The following is a 21,758-nucleotide window of genomic DNA, read 5'->3' as shown; positions in this document are numbered from 1 at the left end:
CCATCTCACTTGTAATCAGTAGCATTGACATTGTCTGAGAAATATTTATTCTGTCCACTTTAAGCTTAATTTTCACAAACACTAAAAAGTAGTAAAATAGGCTTTAGATTTTCCTCTAACTCTATTTATATATAAATCCCTGAGAAGGTAGCTATTAACTTGAAATTCACTATTTATAGTTAATTAACATCAGGGTGCAGGGAGGGACCCTGAGCCCCATCCCTGTGCACAGCAGGGGCTGGGCTGTCATTGCAAGAGAGCAAACCTCCTCTCCCTTCTGAGTAAAGAGTAGGGGGTGGTAGGGGCACGGCGGTGGAGGAATTCTTAGCCATCAGCACAGATGCTGGCAGGCCTGCTCTTCCCTCACTCTGGGGGCCTGGAGGTCCCACCATGATAACACCACATTGCCTCACAGAGGCCCCTGCTTTTCTGTCCTTGGTAGACCTCAGGGTAGGTGGTGCTAGGGATCATAAAGAACTTAACCAACTGGGAGAAGAAAACAGGCAAAGGAAGGAAGTGTGAATGAAGAAGAAGAGATGAGGCAACAGGGGTGGGAGAACTTGGTGATAAAGCCAGGGGGGACAGTTTAGTGGCAACTGACAGGAGAGGAGAAGGGGGCCCATGCTCATCAGTCCCCTCCTTCCTGAACAAGATGAGGGGTGCAGAGAGGGCGAGCCCTCAGTGAGTGAATGCAGCAGTTCAAAGAAACAAAAATAGACAAAAATAATAATTGTTCTCCTAGGACACCAGGTTTTTAGAGAGACCACCGTGAGACCTCTGAATGCCCGATGCCCAATAGTGCTGAGTGGGTAAGTGACAAAAAGCCTGCACCCCCCAGCCCTGTGCACCTCCTGAGACCAAGGAGCCTGGGTCATCAGTACCTAGGGCTAGAGGAAAGGGCTTCCAAATGGCTCAGGAAGATGTGTGGGCATTTCACTCCCCCTCTGGGACCAGATGACCACACCTCCCCTGAGGAATCCCTTACCCAAAATAATTGAACATAATAATGTTGCTTAAATATAAACTGGCTCATCTTATCACCCTGACACTGACCCCAGGACACCCCCCTCAAGGTGGCTCCAGTTCCTCATCATCTAGATTTTTCTCCCTGCCCTCCCCACACTCCCTGAGCCTGGCTGGAGGCCGGCTTGTCCCCTCTGCTGCCCACTCCAAAGAGAATAAGAAACCAAGGGCATGGGCTCGCCATAGGTCGAGGAAAGAGGCTTGGCGACACTTCCTTTGACTTGGAAAATTCCTCTAGTAGCAAATCTGCTTCCACATGGCGAAAATGAGAAGTGCTGGGCCAGTAGCCAGGCACACAGCTGCAGGAGCTACCTGGACCTGCCTCATGGGCCAAAGGGAAGGGCTGCCCACAGGCAAGCCACGTCTAGAACGAGTCCAGAGAGATCAGGGAGAGTCTGGGATCCAATCAGGGATGACCCTTCTTTCAGTTGGGTCTGTTGCGTTTTCAAAATCCAGTCTTTCCACTGGGACCATAACAAAGCTCCCCGGGAGGTCAGACTTCCCAGTCCCACCAGAGCACCCCATGAAGCTGTCATTTTCTCTCAAGTTGCATACACTGGCCAGGTAAAGGCAGCTTCTACTCACCAGGCAAGTGGCCAGCTCACCTTCAGATTTGCCAAAGAAATCTGGGTCCTGCCCTATACTTGCTGGCTTGGCAGGCTTTTCAAAATGCAGGTATCTCTGGAGCTGTTTTGTGGACACCAAGAGTGTTACTTGACAAGCCCTGTGCTAGCCCCAGGGTACCGTGTGCACCTGGGTAAGGCTGGAACACATTGGGGACAGGGATCCAACATGCCCACTCTGGAACAGCGTGGGAACTGGAGAAATCGCCAGTTGTTTGCTGTCCTGCCATTGCTGTTCTAAACATCCCTGGAGACTATGAGCATCGGTTACAGTGTGGTGGCAGCTGGTCAGGACCAGAAATGTCCATTTTTGACCTGGAAGCAGCAGACACCTAAGGCTTAGGGTAGACGTGGGGGCTCCATACCATTCCCAGTGCCAACTTCCCATGGCGGAAATGGGAAGGAATATCTGGCCACCCACCAAGGGTCAGATGCCACATCAGCCCGAGCAGAAGCTGCCTGACACTGGCTGTTCCAATGACAATAGGACATCCTTGGGAATGTGGAGCCATTTGTGAGAGCTCAGGATGGGTGTCCTGGAAATGCCACTTAAAGGCGACTGAGGCCTCTCAAAATGCCTGTGTTAGAGCTGCAGCTCTCCATGTGGGCTGCAGTGCAGTCACCTGTGGAGCTTTAGGACAGGCCCAGGGCTCAGCTTCCCGGACCAGTGCCTTGAGAACTTTCGCAGCAGGGATATCCGGCTTGGAAAGGCATGCCTGGGAGACCATGCGACACTGCCTGGCTGGGCCCTGGGCTGACAGAAGTGAGCGTGGAGCTCGTGGTGACTTGGTAATGCTGTGAATTATGTACGTGTGGCAGGAAGGTGCCACAATGCCAAGGCCCCAAGTCTTGGGAATTCCATGAGGTCCGCATGAGGTTGAACTAAACACCAAGTGCAGTCCTCAAAGGAAAAATAAAAGAAATACCCACATAAGGGACTCTTTGGAACTGAGTCTGGAAGAGAGGGCTTCCTGGTCCACTCCAGGAGAATTTGCCTAAAGTAAATTTGCTTCCCATTGTATTCTCTTTGCTTGTTCTAAACATCACCTCCCCCCATTCCCTTAATTTGCATCATTCTGGGCTCCTTACTCTTGCTGCATCCTTTTTTTTCATTTTAAGGATGTCTGGATTTGATTTACTTAAGAGCATATATGGCTTAATTTTGTAGTTCCGGTAATCATCTATTACATTTCCCGCATTTTATCAAATGACACGTTTTCCTCATATCTATTTTTATTTTTTATTTTATTTATTTATTTATTTATTTATTTTTTGAGACAGAGTCTCACTCTGTCTCCCAGGCTGGAGTGCAGTGGCGCAATCTCGGCTCACTGTAAGCTCCGCCTCCCGGGTTCACGCCATTCTCCTGTCTCAGCCTCTCCGAGTAGCTGGGACTACGGGCGCCAGCCACCACGCCCGGCTAATTTGTTGTATTTTTAGTAGAGACGGGGATTCATCGTGGTCTCCATCTCCTGACCTCGTGATCCGCCCGCCTCGGCCTCCCAAAGTGCTGGTATTACAAGCGTGAGCCACCGCGCCCGGCCCTCATAACTATTTTTAATATGTTAAAGATTTTGTATCCAGTTTATCTAAAACTCCTTGATTAAAATGAGTTTAATTCTAGCAATACATACATGCTTATCTCTGCATTGTTTTATAATTTGATGATAAATGTTTGTCCCCAATATATGACTGTATGGATAATACTTTTTAAAAAGATACAATAAAATATGATATCTCTTTCTCACTTGATCATGTGGCTGAATGAGTCAATCCCTCCATCAAATAGAAATATCTGGCATCACTTAATCTAACTAATAAAAACATCCAGTGTGCACGTGCACCCACAATGAGAAGAAAAGACCAAAACAAACAGCCAAAAAGGAGAGAATCCCATGATTTCTGTGTAAACTCCTACAGATATCATAAATATTTATTGCTAGAAACAGTATTTTAAATGAAAGGTCTTCAGGCAAGTGTATTAAAACTGCCTTGGATACAAGGGGCCCTGTCACTTGTAAAACTTGGCAAATTGGATAACAATTAAAAATACAAAATTAAACAGAAAATACCCTTTAATAAATTGAGGTTTCTTTGATTGAGACGGAGTTTGGTCCTTGTTGCCCAGGCCAGAGTGCAATGGCGCGATCTTGGCTCCCTGCCACCTCTGCCTCCGGGTTCAAGCGATTCTCCTGCCTCAGCCTCTTGAGTAGCTGGGATTACAGGCATGTGCCACCATGCTCGGCTAATTTTGTATTTTTAGTAGAGACGGGGTTTCTCCATGTTGGTCAGGCTACTCTCAGACTCCCAACCTCAGGTGATCCGCCAGCCTCGGCCTCCCAAAGTGCTGGGATTAAGGGCGTGAGCCACCGTGCCCGGCCTCATAAATTGATCTTTAAACAAATCTTAATTGAGGTTCTCTAAAGGGAGCCTTTTAGGCAACATGCCCTCTATGTGTACTGATGGCTAGGGTGGCTGGTGTCAGGCGAATCCATGTGGATCCCCCAGCCCCTTCCTGGGAGCATCCTAGAAAGACAGCGTGGAAACGCCCGTGGCCTGGTGGTCCCCGGAGCCGCCATGGTGCCCAGCCCCGCCGCCTCACCCTGTCCTCGAAACTCGTGTGAAGCGCCCGCGGATTCTCACGTCCTCTTCTTCCAGGGCGGCGGGCGCTTCTCCTGCACCTTGGCCTGGCGCTTCTTCTGGGCCTCCTCAGCCCCCGGTTTCTCCTCCTTGGCCACCTTGTAAGGCCACTTGGGTATCCGCAGGTGGCCACTGACCTTGGTGCTGCCCTTCTGCGCCGGCCTCTGGGGCTGGAAGGTGGGCGAGGGCGCCTTGCTGAGGCGGACCCGGGGCACCATGCCCGGCAGCAAGCTGCTCCGCCGCAGGCGCTGCAGGGGCAGGAGGCTGGCCTTCCGCCGGGCGGGGTCGGCAGAGCCCCAGGACCCCGGTAGCAGGGCAGGTGGGAGGCCGGCTCTTGGGGAGCCCTCCCGGGAGCCCGCGGCCACTTGGCAGGGCCGCTTGTGCTGCTCTGTGCCCTCGGCTTCACTCACCTCCTGCGCCTGCCTCCCCATCCCCCGCCGCGCCGCGAGAATTTCCTGAGCCGCCAGGATTTCCTGCATCGCCAGCCGCCTCTTCCCCACGCACAGGGAGCACTCGGGGCACACGGTCTGGCACGCGAGGGCCACGGCGGGGCTGTTAGAGGCTGGTGATCATCCTGACCATGTGGTCCAGGGCGCCCCGGTCCTCCGGGCCAGGCACGGAGCGCGGTGTCAGCGCGGACAGCTCGCAGTCCCTCAGCCTCTGCAAGCTCGTGCCCTGGAGCGGAGGCAGCTCAAGCTGGTAATTTTCCCCCAACCGCTCCTGGCAGGGGCGCTCCAGGAGCCTCTGCATGAGGCAGAAGTGTAAGTGGCCACTCCTCTGGCGACATCCCACGGCGGGGCCCTCGCGTGGACACCCGCCCCTGCTAGCTCAGGGCTCGGATGCGATGGGTTCGACCCTGCATGGCGGCTTTGCAACCTAACGCGTCCATCCTTCAAGGTCAAGACCCAGGACATAGTTCAACAAGTAGTTGGTGATGATAGCATGCCCTGACTGGGCCAGAACAGCCTCTTTAGTAAAACAGCACAGGAAAGTCATGAAACACATCCTCAGCTCCTTTCTTCATTTTCACTTTAATTCCGTGATGCCTCTGTGTCCGTCTGACGACATCTCTCCTGGGGTCTGGGACTCTGCTGGTCTTCAATGCTTACTGTGAAGGGTTCCTGGCCATCATCAGCCAGGAAAACCTCAAAGCCCTCCGTCCTCAACGTGGGATCCCTGGGCCAGGGGCATCAGCCTCACCAGGAAACCTGTTCTTCTGCTCATTCTTGGGCCCCAACCCAGGCCTATTCAAAGAAAGACTCCAGGGGCAGGGCCTGGTAGCCTGTGTTTCCACCAGATCTGTGTTAAAGCTCAAATGAACCAGTCCAGGTGATGCTGAGGCAGGAAGCGCAAGGCTGAGAGCCAGTGTCTAAGGCAACTGTGCCCATGGGGCCAGGGGCAGCTCCTGCCTGTGCAGCTACGATTAGGGTTGCATTCCCTTCCCTGTCCTGCCAGTTGACGTCAATTTGGGGGCACTCAGCTAAGGCCACCACGGTATATCCACAAAGCCGTGGTAGCAGGCGACATTAAGGCCAGTCTAGCCATTGTGATCAGTCTCCTGCGCCTTCTCAAAGTTCAGCCCCCGCCGCACCAGAGTCTGCAGCAGCCCCACTGCTCCAGGACGCCCTCCTCCAGGACGCCCTCCTCCAGGACGCTCTCTACGCCCTGGACGCCGTGCTCCTCCTGGTCCTGGAAAGGGTAGAAAGAGTCGTCCCAGGAGATGCTGCGGGTGTGGGGCAGACTGGAGAAGTCCTGGAACTCTTTGTAGTCAGCGAGATCCTCCTAGACCTGTGTGCCTAGGAGTGGGGACAGCGGTGGCGGGGTCATGCAGCGCGCCCCGTCACCCTGTGGCTGGGTCCCAGCCAGCAGCACCACACAATCGGCCGGAGGCGTGGGCGTGGGGCGAAGGCTCTGTCTGGGAAAGCCTGGTGGGCGCCAAGGTCCCTACTTCTTGCTTCTGTGTCCCCAGGAAGCCCTAACTCCCCCCCAGCCCGGGGGAAACCTCACTTCTTTTACATTATTGTTTGTTTTTATTTTAATTTTTTAGGACATTGATAAAATCACTTTCTGATTTTTGAGATTAAAAATTAAATAATTTTCAAATTTACCCTTTTTTAAATGTTTCACTATTTTAATGCTTTTATTTTTTGTATACTTTAATTATTGTAATTTATATCTTCAATTATTATGGAAGAATTTTAGAAAAGTCTTTTCACATAATAAAGTCTAATTAATTAACTGTTATTTATTCTCTCCTCTATCTCATATACGTACTTTAACCTTTTAGAACACTTTGTTTTGAGACTGTTGTTACTTATGTGACATTTTAACTATTAGTCTTCACTCTTCTAGTGAATTTTTAATGTCATTCAAAGGGTACATCTTTCTATACTGAGAATTAAACATAGTTGTCAACAATATTCTCAAATATTAGGAATTTCACCTTCCAATGGCATGTTAAGTATGTTCTCCTTCCCTTCGAATGCATATTCCCCGCCCCCGCCCCCTGCTAATTTTGTATTTTAAGTAGAGACAAAGTTTTACCGTGTTGAACAGGCCAGTCCTGAACTCTTGATCGCAAGTGATCCAGCTGCCTAGGCCTCCCAAAGTGCTGGGATTACAAAAACAGCAACTAAATGCTGGAATGATGACCGGGAACTTGTCTAGAGTCTCCAGTGATTATCCTCCTTATAACAAGGCAGAAAGCCTTCCTCAGAATTATCCAGACTGACATTACTCATTGTCCAGACCTGTTAACAGACTCCTGCAACCAGTGCTGTGAGTCTCAAATGTGCTCTTTCAGTAATGCAGTAGAAGGCCCGAGTTTCCACATAGTAGTATCCTTCAATGCCTGGAGACTTTTAAGGCATAAGAACGTATTGATCCTATGAACTATATGTTTTGTAAAATCTCAGGATATGTGAGGTGCTTGGACAAATTAAGTTTCAGGGTGATATCCACTATTGAGACAGAAAATTAGTCTAAGAATTAAGACCTCAAAGTCCAGAATGAGAAAAAAATTGTTTTGCTTAGAGCCTCCTTATAATTAGCTTACTTGTTTTATAGATATAAGCACTAGAGGACAAGCTCTACCTGATATAGCTGGCCTAGACATATGCGGATTTAATTGTAGGAGAAAGAATTATACCTTTCGGGTAAAATGACTACCAAAAAGAATTAGTTGCTGTTTTTGAGACAAGTTGTCACCCTGTCACTCAGGCTGGAGTTCAATGTCACAATCAGAACTCACAGCAGTTTTACACTCCTGGACTCAAGCAATCCTCCCAACTCAGCCTCCTGAGAAGCTGGGACAACAGGTGTGCACCACCACTCAAGGCTAATTTTCTGTTTATGCTTTGGTAGAGATAAGGTCTTACTATGTTGTCCAGGCTGATCTCAAACTCCTGGCCTCCAGTGATTTTTCTGCCTTGGCCTCGCAAAGCACTGGGATTATAAGTATGGCCCCTGTAAAGAGCTTTAGATCAATTTTATTTAATACAGATAGCTTTCCAACTAAAAATATTTTATTAGAATTCTCTTAATTCAGCAAAGCATTGTTATTACTGACCCAGTCTTCACTTATTTTTGGCTTACATGCAAGAACAAAATTATCTTTATGTTTTAATTTGTTTTATTTTATATTTTCAAGGTGCACAATATGTCGTTTTGAGATACATGTGCATAAGGAAATGATTACTATAATGAAGAAAATTAACAAATCGATCATATCACTTAGCTGTGCTTCTTTTTTATGATAAGAACACCAAAAATCTAGTCCCTCAGAATATTTCCCAAAAACAATACGAGATTATCTAATATACCTACAGGTTGTACATCAGATTCATTTATTCTACATTACTGCACCTTTACCACTGTTACCCTTCATTTACTTATTTTCTTCCCATGAATGTAACCACCATTTTTTAATGTATTGAACTTTTAAAAATCGATTTCAAATATGAGTGGGACCATGAAGTATTTTTGTCTGTGTGTCTGTCTCATTTCACTTAGGAAACCTGCCATTTACATATCTCCTAAATTTAGTACAGAAATAAAGTGCTAGTCAAGAATGTGTCTCAGTTTTGTTAGATTAATTTTTTCCAAGTTATCCTCTTTATCAGTTTTTACTTTTTGTACTACAGAAGAGTGAAAATTCTTGTATTAAAAGAAACTATAACCAGGCTATTCATAAATAACTTCTTTCAGGGATAAAAATCTCAGGAAGTTAAAGATTTCTGTATTAATGATTGACAGTGTTGTTAGTGGTCTCTCTTAGACTTATTTCAATTGTAAGTAAGTCTTGGTGATATTCTAACATAAATTCTGACAGGTGAAGAGAATAAATAAATTAAGTATCTCTAGGAGAATCAACAGAATAAAATTATCTTCGTTAAATGGCTAAGAAAATGTGGTAAATAGACACAAAAACATTTTCATCTTCCAAAATCAGAGTCAAATACTAAGTGATCGTAAAGTAGCTAATTCTGTCTTCCTGACAAAGTGAATGTGAGCTAAATTAGAAGAATGTCAGGAACAAATTTTTCCTTGAAATCTAGCAACAAATAATGTAATTAAATTATGAGGCCTTGACTGTTGCATAGAGTTGTAGCATCAACAGAAAAACTCACAAAACATAGGTGAAAATCAAAAAGGAGTGCCGGGTTGGAGCCCTAAGGTGAATAATTTTATCATCTCAGATCACTTGGAAAAAGGCAGCGAGTCCAAAAGAAGCTGTTGAGAAGCTTTCTCTCTGCTAACTCCTAATGTTCTGCATGAAATATGTGGAGGCAGAAGAGAGACAATTTATTATAGTCTACGTGATATAGAGTGAAGGAATAAGAGAATCTTTCTGATAAGTATCTTCAAAATTGGGAGAATCATTTCTATCAAAATCGTTCATTTAAGGGACTAAAATACAAATAAGACGTTTCTTGACACATAACACTCAGCTAGCCAGGCTCTAAAAAGGACGACACTGGACACCTCGACAGTGGTAAAAAGCAGGGTTTACTCACTCTTGAATAACAACTGGTGCTAACCTTAGGCAGCAGCTTATCTATTTGGTTGAGGTTCAGCTTTGTTTCATTGAACAAATCTCTTGGGTTATTTTCAGTTGTTCCAGTCATTTAATTTGTTTTCTGAATCAAATGATAAGAATAAATAAGGTTTAGAGTGTAAACAGCATTCCCAGATACATTACCACTTAGTGTCCCATCTGCCTAATTTTGAACCTATAGGACAGGAATAAAAGCACTGTGAGAAACACCAGGTGATTTCCTTAAAGCCAAATACTCTTGACCCTCCTACGTTTCTTCTGGCTCTCCTGCTGCATGGGACATGGTAATAAATGGAAGTTTCCTGCACAAAGAGGTAAAATTCACTTGTTGAAGATGTCAGTCTTCTTCTTGACCAACTCCTATATTGGTACAATCATGTGAGAGAAATGCACCTTCTGAATCATTTCAAACTCGTGGTCTTTGTTACAGCACATAAGCCGGTGTGCTAGGAGACGTAGCTATTACATTCTCTTATACAATTTTCCATTCTCTATCATCTGGATTCTTATTTAAAATGTAAACAAAGTTTGTTCTTTCTACTGCATAAGAAGGTTTATACCACTTTATGCTTAGTAAGTAGTTAAATTTATATGTCAGTTTAAATAAGGACAGCCTCCATTATTCTAAGTCCTGTTCCTGTTCCCCATCATCTTATATAGGAACCTTCCTCTTTTGATTGTTTATATTAAAAAACCTAAGACAATTGAAATCAACCCCGTAAAAATTATGCTACAATTATTTTAAACCCTAACATAATAGTGTTATCTTTGATATGAATCTGAAAATCAATTTATTTCTTATCTTTTGATAGATATTCATTAGTATGTTCTATCCTATTTTGTTACTTATATTTTGGAATAGTTTCTTAATGTTAGAATAATATTTATACATGTTAACTCCTCTAATTATCCATTTACTCATCTTATTTACTGTATGATCTATTCTAAAAGTTGCGTTGAATAATTGTAATATATTAGCAAAGAAGACAAATACTGCCATTGCCCCTTTGGAATTTTCAATCTGGTAGTAATAAGTATAAGAGTTTTCTGAATATTATAATCTGATATAATATATTCAGAGATGTAATAGCAGAGCAACCCGGCACTGAAAATCTGTTGCATGAGTTGAAATGTGATTAATAACTAGGATGTTGAGAAACGATAAAGTCTGTGAGGTCAACTTAACTTGCTCAGACTTAAAAAGGAAATAAGCACACTTTTTATTCTTTGTAAGATAAGATATCCACCACTTCATTATTCTACCCCAGCCTGGTTCAAATATACAACTAAGAGAAATGATTTACAGTGTGTACAAACTGAAAACATACTCTCTGAAAAAGGAGTCAGATTAAAAAAAGAACTTACATTGTATGATTTTATTTACCTGAATGCAAAAACATAAAAAGTAGATTAAGTGGTGTCAAGGAATGGGGGAGGTTGAATGGAGAATAAATGTTAATGTGTATCGGGATTCTTCTGGAAGTGATAAAAGTGCACAGGCAGTAGAGAGCTCTGATGCCTACACAAGTGTGATATGCTAACAATCTCTGAATTAAATACATTAGAACATGACTTTCACGGTAAGTGAATGAATTTCAACAAAACTAGTACAAAAAATTATTGATGTTCTAGTGAAGATTCCACAATAATTTATTAATTAAAATAATTTAATTAACAAATGTACACATTCAAGGTGGTTATCCCATTTATTACCATAAAGTAATTACATTCCATGAAGTTACAATGAGCTCACAGGCTCTCACACGTAGGGTCTTAGGACACTATTTGCCTCATATATGGGAGGTCACAATAAATCATCATGAAACCAACTTTTCATGTACAACCAAAGCAAAAGAAAGGCCTCAGAGGGGAAGAGAACGAGGAAGGAGGAAAACCATAGATAAGAGAACCTTTAGAAATATCAAAAAAACTCACAGATCCATTATCATAATCCAGAAACACCCCAACCCGACCCAAAGGCCTTTGTACATACTGAATTAAAGGTGGAGAGTTGATGGAGAGACTACAGTGATTGCTCCTTTTTGAGGAAATTAAAAAAAAATGTTTCATCAGAATCAATAACGATATTGGCATCTGCAGTCCTGAAATCTCTACAGACTCCCAGAATCCAGCTGGAGGAGAGGGTCACATCCACCTCTCAGAAATGCCTGTGGGAGGTGAATGCTTGTGCTCCCCACACAGCAAAGCTCTCCACTCCCTGGGGATCCACGGGAGCACTGAGATGGTCATCTCCAAATATCACATATCTCACATCCTCAGAAAGGCTTATATAGCAAGGAATCATTTCCGTGCTCAGAGCATTATCCACTGACAAGGAAAAAATATTATATTAGTGAGTGCTATGAGGGACAGAGGCTCTGTGCCCAATTATTCACTTCATTTGCTCTTCCTCCAAGAAAATACAGAAGGAAGGAAAGCAAGAGAGTTTAGCCCCATGCATGCATGAAGATGAAATGTTATTACACCTCTTCAGCACATACAATTATGTATTATTCCTTAAAATCAGAGAAAAAATGTGACCATATAACTGGGCGAAGTAATGATTTAATGTCTATCTCTGCATAGTTTGTTTCAGGACATATCTAAAATGTTTTTTTTTCTTCAGTAGAAAAATCTTCTTGTATTGTTTGTGTTTAAGATCATCAACAGGTAGACATCAATTTGCTGTGATGTGGGAATTTATTGGAATGTAAGTAATGCCTGTTATAGTCTCAAACATAAAAAATTTGGTAGAAATTTACACACGTAAAATTTATAAGTTTCTGAAAAGAATACTCTGGCTTTACATTATCTGTTTAGCTCCTGATTCAATCTACTCTGGGTTCCTGCCCTCTGCTACTTAGACCTGCTCTCTAGAATGGGCCTAACATGGTTCAGCCACGTTCACAGATCCCTCACTTTTCACTTGTTTTGAGATGTATCTGATGGCATTAGAATTGTCCTGATTATGCATATTTCAGTCATTTTCTTTGTTGATCAAAATGTTCTGATTTTGTAAATAATAAAGGTTACTTGTAGAATGCATGTAAATGCACATAGAATAGAAAGAATTAAAAACCATTATGACAAATCTAAGCCTTCAAAATTGAATTAAATTGAATAAACAGGAAATACTGATGCCACCATGAGAACTAGTGTCTTCATAACTACATGATCTGAATATTCTTTGTCCTCTTATTCTGCAGATAAAGTGTGTGTCTTTCTTTACATTTTCATCAAACTGTAAGTCAGGAAATTGAGTTTTCATCATTGTAATATTACTATGCAGGTAGAGAAGATGCACATGTTTTGGAAAAGTATGTATTACCTACATGTCAAAACTAATAAAACTTAAATGGAAAAAGCCTCAACCAAGGGACCCAATAAGGAAATAATTTGAGGCTGGACTGTGAAGCAGCTGGCTCTTGCCTCTGAAGTTGTTGAGCATGTCTAGGACTCCAGTTATGTGCCATGAAGTGAGCTCTGGGTTCACTGGCTGGGGCTGTTGCATCTGTGCCAAATCAGTCCTGCAAAAAAAATGGCCTCAGCTATAGTTCCAAGCCCAGAGTTAATCATACAGTCATACGAAGATATCACATTTTCATATAAGATGTTTCCTCAGAATTCTGCCAGTTTTGGTTAACTGGTTGTACATTTTATTCCACACTCTAGGGGCCATAAGGATGTTACTTTTTCTAAATTTTACTTCCATAAAAACCCAATTTCTCCAGGTATGTTATTCTCAGACATTACACAACTTCTAAAGTCATAAAAAGTCATTGCCTCCCTCTGCCCATCACACCCCCTGAGGGTAGGCAGAAATCTTGGGAATATTTCAGAGAGCAGAAAACCCAGACAAAAACTTTGGGACCTCAGTCTGCAACTGTCACTAACGCTAGTCAGTGTGTAACAGAGAATGTTCACTGAGACAAAAGGCTTTAATCTTTTGTGCAAATCAAAGGAGTCTAATTCCAGCCTGAGAACCCTGCTGGTGAGGGTCCTGAGGCAACCATTTTCTTGAGGTCTTTCCTAGAACTGGGTGTACGGTGATGGGGCAGGCCCAGGTCACTGATGCTTTTAGGAACAAAACATCCCTCCTCAGCCCATCCTTAGGGAATCTCTCTCCTCCCTCTGTCTTTTTTTTTTTTTTTAACCTCCAACCCCTCTAGAGTAGAAGATGCCTCTATGATTCCTCAGAGTAATTTTGTATTAAGATCTGTGGGGTATGGCTGGTCAGGATGGATGGATCGGGAGAAAAAACTTCCAAATGGCAAAGTGTTTTTATGTATATTTTAATTCATACAAATTTTAAGATGAATATTTTCCAGACCAAAGAGAAGAAGACCTCAGGCCCTCTTTTGAAACAAAATTTGAAATAGCTCTGACAACGATGTTAGTCCTCAAAATGCATACATCCCCTTCATTCACAGGAGAACAAATTTTCAGAAATAGCATTGTTTTTAGTGTAAACTCATCTTGCTGATACATTTCCCACATCCTGCAAAAAAAAAAAAGATAATGTTAATTATGAGAGATTTTTCCTTCTGCATCTTTTCTCACACTCTTGTTTCTTTCTGTTTTAGTGTTTTAATAATGTATATCTTTTTATTTCCTGCTAAGGAATCATTCAAGGCTACATTAATAACAGAACCTCAACTAAACAATAGAAAGCTTCATCAGTGGGCATTAGGAAGAAAGGAGCTCAGCAAGAGATGGTGGAGTAAAGCAAGGATATCTAGGCTTCCAGTGTCATTAATTTCCTAATCTTATTTCCAAGGAAAGTTCTGACCACACATGACAACTCTTAAAACAAAACAGAGAACCATATGAGAAACAGTACATGGACATTGATGAGCAGCTTTGAGAAATCTTGCCCAGGCAAGGGGAAACCCCTCAATGTCTTCAGCAAATCACTGCTGTCTGGGACATCAGAGTGAGGATGAACTAGGGCATGTAAATGGAGTATTACTAACCTTCCCCTGGCCTAGAGTTCTAATGATTTTGGATGATCTCTCTGTGTGGATAGCACTCCAAATTATATTGAAGAGAACTTTGTTATATGCTATCAGCTAAGATGGCAAAAATTTCCCAAAGATTACCAAAGTATGCAGTAATAAGTGAATGGAGAAACGTAATGGTGGAAGTCAGACAGCATTTGTCACTTAGCTTAGAGCAGTGACATATGCAGGTGATATTTGCATGTCCTGGCAGCACTGTCCAGCAAAGGCTTCCTGTCTCTGAGGATGGACCCTCCCTCCTCACATGGAGCAGCTCCCCGTCAGGCATGTGGCATGTCTCCCACAGCTCTCTGTACGTGTCTTTCATCCCTTCTAAATGTTGGGTCGTTCTCACTTGACTGTCTTGTAGTTGTTGGAAAAGCTCTTTCGCTTCTCTTTCCAGTGCCTGCAGATGCAGTTGCTCCTCCTCTTCTAGAAATATATGCATCTTTTGATATTGAATACTGATTATCCTCTTCCTTAATGACACATAGTGCTGCAGAGATGTTTGGTTAAAAGGATTACACGTTCTCACTCTCAATAGAAAACTTCAAATAATTATATGCTGGGTGTAATCAAGCAACTTATAAACTTTCTGCCTCACTCTTGCAAGCAGTCTTGAACATTTTCTATCTTCTTCTGTCCATCTTTGTCAATGTTTGTATTCTCTCTCCCTTTTTAAATCAAACCTATATAAAGACTCCTGGTTTCTATCACTGTGATGCTTCTTCACAGTTGTTATTGAGTCAATTATTTCCTCTATTAATCTCTCTTTTAGGATTTTTCCCTGTCTGATTCACCTACATGTTAAAAAACATTTAGCCATACACCGTATTATGCAGTTTCTTTTTACTTTTACCTTATTTTTACTCTATATACTATTCTATTGCTTTCACCTTCCTCATTCCCAAACTTAGTGAAATGTTGTCTCATCTGCGGTGTCTGAAAAGATTGATACCAACCTTCAAATTTGAACTAGAATACACATCATGCCATTTATCCAATATACTAGAATTAATTTGGCTAGCTTGTGTGGGCTTCTCTGTTTGCAATTCCTATTATATTAATTGAAATCACTACATTTTCTGTGGATGAAATCACTGTCTTTCAACTGGTAGTTTGAATTTAGCTAAAAATTATAAGCTAACAGTGTGTTTATTTGCATAAAAACAAAGAAAACATTTTCATTTTTACCTCTAACGAATGAAATTTGCTAGTTTCCTGATTTAGATTGTTTCGTGTCTCTTGATTGATTTTCCATAAATAGTCTATTTCCTTTATAAGTTTCTCCTGCAAAAGAAGCAAGAAGCTTAGCAATAATGAAGACAGTATAGTAGATTTCATCCCCTTATCAATAAAAAAAAGGCTGTCATTGAAAGAAACATAAATTAAGTTAGAGTGGAGTGGTCAGATTTTTCCAAATTAAACACATTTGGTTCTAATCATTGGGATGTGAAAAGTGATAGAAACATAATAGAGAGTTTTAAGGGACCCTTCAGATAATATCATCAATTTTCTGAGAAACTGGCTTTTATATAACCCGACTTTGAACAGTGTTCTTGGTGCTGGCCACCTGCTCCACAGCTCCATTCTATATGTTTGAACAATGTTTCTAAGGAAACCTCCTTTAGTGGAGTCTCAACACAGCTATGATTAGAGTGCCAAATTAGTCAGCAACATTGAAAGGACACATTTATGTTATCATGATTGACATGGAATTATCACCACCTCCACCATCTGCATTCTCATCACCATCATTATCATAGGCCCTCATCATTCTTATTTGGGAATCTACATAATTCACACTGCCTTAGAGGCATCACGTACCCTGCATTCCTCAGCAGCCCATCCTATTGGGCTGTGGCTGTGAGCCATGTGCTCTGGTGACTCAGAGCAGGGCCCACAGAGCAATCTCTTGTCAGCCTCACAGAAGAGCTCCTTAGCCTCCTCATGGAGCACACCGATATTGTGTGAGCTGTTGATGTTCTGAGGTCTGGTCTGTCTGGCTAGGGAAGCCAGCTTTTTGAGTGCCACACTGGTGTTGAAGTTGGGCTTCTCTGAGATTTGTCTGCACAAAGGGCAGTGAATTGGTGCTCTGCCTTCTTCTGAGCAGAGGCAGAGGCAGGGCCTGCAAAAGCTGTGCCCACAGTCAATGGTGACCGGGTCTATGAGGTATTTCAGGCAAATGCAGCAAATGAGCTCATTCTGGGAGACTCGCAGGGCATCTGAATCCATGTTTCTGAAAATTAAAAAAAAAAAGTGAGAATTTCTTTCTCTTATTTTTATTTGTCCCGATGAAAAGGAAAAAAAGGCTGGTGGACAATTTTCCTTGTCTACTTGAGCTCTGTCCAATATGTCTAATAAGTTAGCTCCAGTACAAACTGAGACATAGTAAATGCAAACATACGGGATTTATAAAGTTTTCCCTCAATAGTCGTCGAAGATTCAGTCCAGGACTCCCTGAGATACCAAGATCCTAAGATGTTCAAGTCTCTTATTAGTAAATGGTGTGGGATTTGTATGTAACCTAAACCTATCCTCCTGAATACTTTATGTCTAGATTACTTTGAATGCCTAATACAATGTAAATGCTGTATAAATACTTGTAATGCCATACTGTTTAGTAACAGCAAGAAGATTAAAAATATGTACATGTTTGGCAGGGCGCGGTCACTCATGCCTGTAATCCCAGCACTTTGGGAGGCCGAGTCGGGCAGATCACGAGGTCAGGAGATTGAGACCATCCTGGCTAACATGGTGAAACCCCGTTTCTACTAAAAATACAAAAAATTGGCAGGGCGTGGTGGCACCTGCCTGTAGTCCCAGCTATTCGGGAGGCTGAGGCAGGGGAATAGCTTGAACCCAGGAGGCGGAGGTTACAGTGAGCTGAGATCGCACCACTGCACTCCAGCATGGGTAATAGAGTGAGACTCTGTCTCAAAAAAAAAAAAAAAAAAAAAAAGACAAAAAAGAAGTACATGTTTAGTACAGCTGCTTTTTTCTCCCTGTAAATATTTTTTATCTGAGATTAGTTGAATTCACGGGTATGAAACTTATGGATATGAACAACCGTGATGCAAATGAGAAAATGAGACAACAGTCGTCATGACATTTTTGTTAAACAAGCCGTGCTCTCAATCATTCCCAGTTACTTAGACAAGCTTAAAGCCTGGGCGGAGGGTAAAAGCTGGGATGATTTCTGAGTCACTTATATAAGCTAATCAACGAAGAAGCACATTCTGAATGTCATCCTGTCTCTGTCATTCTATCTCTCTCAATGATTCCTTGATGATAATATATGAAAGACACTTAGTATCTATGGTATTATTCTATACTCCCTGCCTCCAAACTCACCTAAGAAGTATGCTCAGACAATTATAAATAAAGTAGGTTTTATCTAAGATTGATTAATCAGAGTGGACTGTCAACTCCTAAAATTATGAATCATTAAATTTGTCCTTTTAACTTTAATATCAAAACTCTTCCTTCCAATATATTAAATGTAAATAATATCTATTATTTTTAATTAAGAAAGTTTTTTCCCATAGTCAATTCAGATGATTAGAGAGAACACTTTCACATTCTGAAATAGCCAATATTTCACCTATAATAATTAACAAGAATGAATCAACAATTAATTATCTTCTAAAATAACAAAAAAAATGAAGATATGTATTAGGTTTGCCACTCTACACTAGAAAATCCAGAAATGCAGTTAATGGAAGCGTGGCCGCCAATTCACCATTCTCCTTAGTGACTTGGAAGTTGCAGCTTCTTGGGAGCCCTTGCCAGTTGGTTAGATCTATTGATCTATTTTCTTTCTTTCTTTCTTCCTTCCTTTTTTTTTTTTTTTTTTTTTTTGTTGTTTTTGAGATGCAGTCTCACTCTGTCACCCAGGCTGGAGTGCAGTGGCGCGATCTCAGCTTACTGCAACCTCTGCCTCCCAGGTTCAAGTGATTCTCCTGCCTGCCTCAGCCTCCCGAGTAGCTGGGATTACAGGTGTCTGCCACCGTGACTGGCTAATTTTGGTATTTTTAGTAGAGATAAGGTTTCACCAAGTTGGCCAGGCTGGTCTCGAAATCCTGACCTCAGGTGATCTGCCCATCTCGGCCTCACAAAGTGCTGGGATTACAGGCATGAGCCATGGCACCTGGCTGTTATTTACACAATAATTATGTCCATAATTATCTTTAATAGTGCATGAAAGTTATTTGTAACACGGTTGCCATACTAACAGATTTTGTTGTCTTTTACCATGATTTAATAAATCACCATGTTTATACATAGATACATGTTTATACATAAATCAACTATGTTTATACATAGTTGTATTCATAAATTATCTAATGTTTGGGGATTTAGGTCATTTCTATAAACTTAAAATTAACAAACCTTGCTAGAATTTGAAAAAGTAGAAATCTATATAAAAGTCACCATTTACATTTGAAGAGACATTTAAAAAATTATAAAATTCATAAAAGCCAGCATATCCTAGAAAAAGATGAAGTGGCTGTCTTTTAATCAGTCCATGGCATTGCAAATTAGTATGTTTTCTGAAGTGTCATTTCACCAGCATTATGCTTCAAAAAGTATATCCAATAACGTTAAGAAAAGGTAATAATAGATACATATATATGCAGACTTTTCCACAAATCTTGTTCTCTGAAAACAGATTCAAACACTACTTAAGATGTTGCATGTTATCTACCTAAGTGTAAAGAAGAAAGACTTTCTGGTATTCTCACTTCTCAATAAAAATTTGATTCTACATTTTGTAGACTGCCCTGTATTAGACAGAAATAAACAATAAGCAACTTATGAGATGCATATGAAAGAATAAAATATAGTTGCAAATTTTAGTGCTAGAAGCTGAAAAAGTTATCTATTTTACTACAAGTGTGTTATCATGCAGGGTAGGTAAGAGAGAAAAGGCAGTATTTCCTTACCTAACCAAAAAATACTTTGTCATTCAAGTGAAAATATCAGACATTTATTGATCACCAATTCTGTGCTGAAAACTGTTCTATGTGCTTCACATGTTCTAACTTGCTTAATTGTTGCAGCAACCCCATAAGATAAATAATATTTTATACTCATTTAAAGATTAAGAAACGTGAGAACAGGAAAGTTTAATAATTTGTCCATAGGCATACTCAAATTAAGTAGGAGAACTAGGGTTTGAAACCAGGCAGTCTGTCTCCGAAAACTGTTTTCCTTTCAGTGACATTAAATATGTTGCCAAAGTATCTTCCTAAGCCACCGTGTTACATACAATATTTTGAGGGGACGCTTCTTGCATGCTGGCAGAATTGATTGAAAGTTGACAAAGCCTTCAAGTATTGTGCAGGCTTTGGTCCACTTTTTTGAATAATAATATGCACACTGTCCTACATCTACCATACTGTCCAACCCTCTATCAATGACATCACAAAAGGCCTGTGGGCATGCTCGGCCAAACCCCATAACAAAGGCATTGTGGAAATCCTAGTGTGCAGTGCAGCTCTGCTTTTCAAAGCACAGAATGTCTCAGGAGGTCTCTTATGTGCACTACTCTGACTACTCACAAAATAAGTGTCTGCTATGGACTCTCCTTACTGGTAGAGATTGGAGCCAAAATTGTAACAAACCTGCACGTTCTGCACATGTATCCCAAAAATTAAATTAAAATTTGTAAAAAAAAGGGTAAAAAAAACCCAAGATTAAGTCCTTAAGGAGCTCATGGTCTAGTAGTTGATACAAAGGAAGGGACAGTCATCCTAAAAGTCTTCCTAAAAGAAATGACACCTAAGCTGAAACCCAAAGGATGAGAGTAGTCTTATATTTTCTGATAGTAAAGTCTAAGTGACAGCAGTTGTCATGAGAAAAGATGGTGGGGCCTGGCATGGTGGCTCATGCCTGTAATCTCAGCAATTTGGGAGGCCGAGGTGGCTTGACCGGTCAAGCTGAGAAGTTCGAGACCAGGCTAGGCAACATGGTGAAACTCCATCTCCAGAAAAAATACAAAATTTAGACGGGCATGAGGGTGCATGCCTGTAACCTCAGCTAAGTCTTAGGCTGGACGCTTGCCTGAGCCCAGGAGGCTGAGGTTGCATTGAGCAGGGATTGTGCCACCGACTCTAGCCTGGGTGACAGAGTGAGACCCTGTCTCACACACACACACACACACAAAATATTAGTTCTGTTCTCTTCCTGGGTTGATATCCTTCTATTCTATCTAGGCCAGAATGCTTTCTGAAATGGAAATGTGCCTATATTCCTACCTGCTTAACCTTATTATGGGATTTTGATAAACTACAGGAAAGTAGTTACACTCCTCTCGATGTCTTCCAAAACGTACTTGATGTATTTGGTGCTCAGTGTATGAATTGTTCTTCCCACAAATGCCTTGGATTCTAGTAAGGGTGAGTGCCTTGTATTTCTTTAACTTGCCACAATCATCTATACTTCTATTATTTTGTATAACATGATTGTCAGTGGAAATATAAACAAATAAAATTACTTTGAAGCGCTGTGGCATTGCCCAATAGAATTAACATCCACAAATTTTATAACGCAGACATTCCAGTTATCGGAAGATACTGTCTGGAAAGAGAATCTATTGGCTATTTACATTAGGAGACATGTTCACAAAATCAAAACACAAAAATCATTCCAAGTGTACAACAGCAGAAAATGAACAAATATATATCATTATGCACCATGTATCCAACTTTGGGTTTTCCACTACAAACTCACTCTTGATTGTTTACATAAATAGATCTGGACTCTTTAAATATTTTTTTCTTTGCCACGTGTTAAGATGTCAGTCTGTGTGAGTAGAAAGCATTGGAGAGAAATTCCAAAAAAGCGCTTCCAATCTGCTTTGGAAATGACACCTCCAGTGTCTGGCCCAGAGGGCATACAGGGATACACCAATGCCCAGATTGTGTAGTTCAGGCAGTTGCTATAGCATCCACTTCCGGAAGTTCATGGTGGCCAGGAGAACTGAGCAGCCACGAGCTTCTCCTGATACTGCGCTTTGCCAAATCTGAAGTGGAGCCTGTCTGGCATGACATTTCTTTGTAAACAGCTTTACAAGTGGCCCAGAAGGCAAGTTTCTGAGGAGCTCTGAAGTGTGGATTTAAAGCAAGTTGTTCAAGCGCAACAGCACAGCGACTTCTTAACATTCAGTGAGGCCAAGGGGTGAGGGGACTCTTCATTGGCTACTCCAACTTCACCCTGGAAACAATGGCAATTCCTTATATGTGCTCATCACGTATTATTTAGACTTCTCCTTACATTCTACTGGACAATATTTCCTTGCTCAAATGCTGTTATAATTAATCATTCTTTATATTAACTTTCCCTATTCACATTATTATATGTTTTCTCTGTCTTGACAGACCCTGAATGTTCCTTTCATTTGAATAAATGCTATCC

At 41.7% G+C, this 21,758-nt stretch overlaps 1 protein-coding gene and 2 pseudogenes across 1 annotated transcript in view; all 3 read right to left on the bottom strand.

Annotated features, from left to right (window-relative positions):
- Positions 1–4,986, bottom strand: part of LOC129485369 (N-acetylated-alpha-linked acidic dipeptidase 2-like) — a 61,545-nt gene extending 56,559 nt beyond the window's left edge. The window contains exon 1 of the mRNA XM_063642025.1: positions 4,249–4,986. The gene's annotated coding sequence lies outside the window, so the exon portion shown is untranslated. The remainder of the gene's footprint in view (positions 1–4,248) is intronic.
- On the bottom strand, positions 3,704–9,625 carry LOC129485368 (ankyrin repeat domain-containing protein 33B-like; annotated as a pseudogene).
- A 1,494-nt stretch (positions 9,626–11,119) lies between these two features.
- Positions 11,120–16,574, bottom strand: LOC129484743 (putative tripartite motif-containing protein 64B; annotated as a pseudogene).
- Positions 16,575–21,758: the final 5,184 nt, after the last annotated feature.

This window comes from Symphalangus syndactylus, chromosome 6 (genome assembly GCF_028878055.3).
Source record: "Symphalangus syndactylus isolate Jambi chromosome 6, NHGRI_mSymSyn1-v2.1_pri, whole genome shotgun sequence".
NCBI classification, from domain to species: Eukaryota; Metazoa; Chordata; class Mammalia; order Primates; family Hylobatidae; genus Symphalangus; species Symphalangus syndactylus.
The sequence above is the reverse complement of the archived record's forward strand: the minus strand, read 5'-3'. Positions and strand labels throughout refer to the sequence as shown.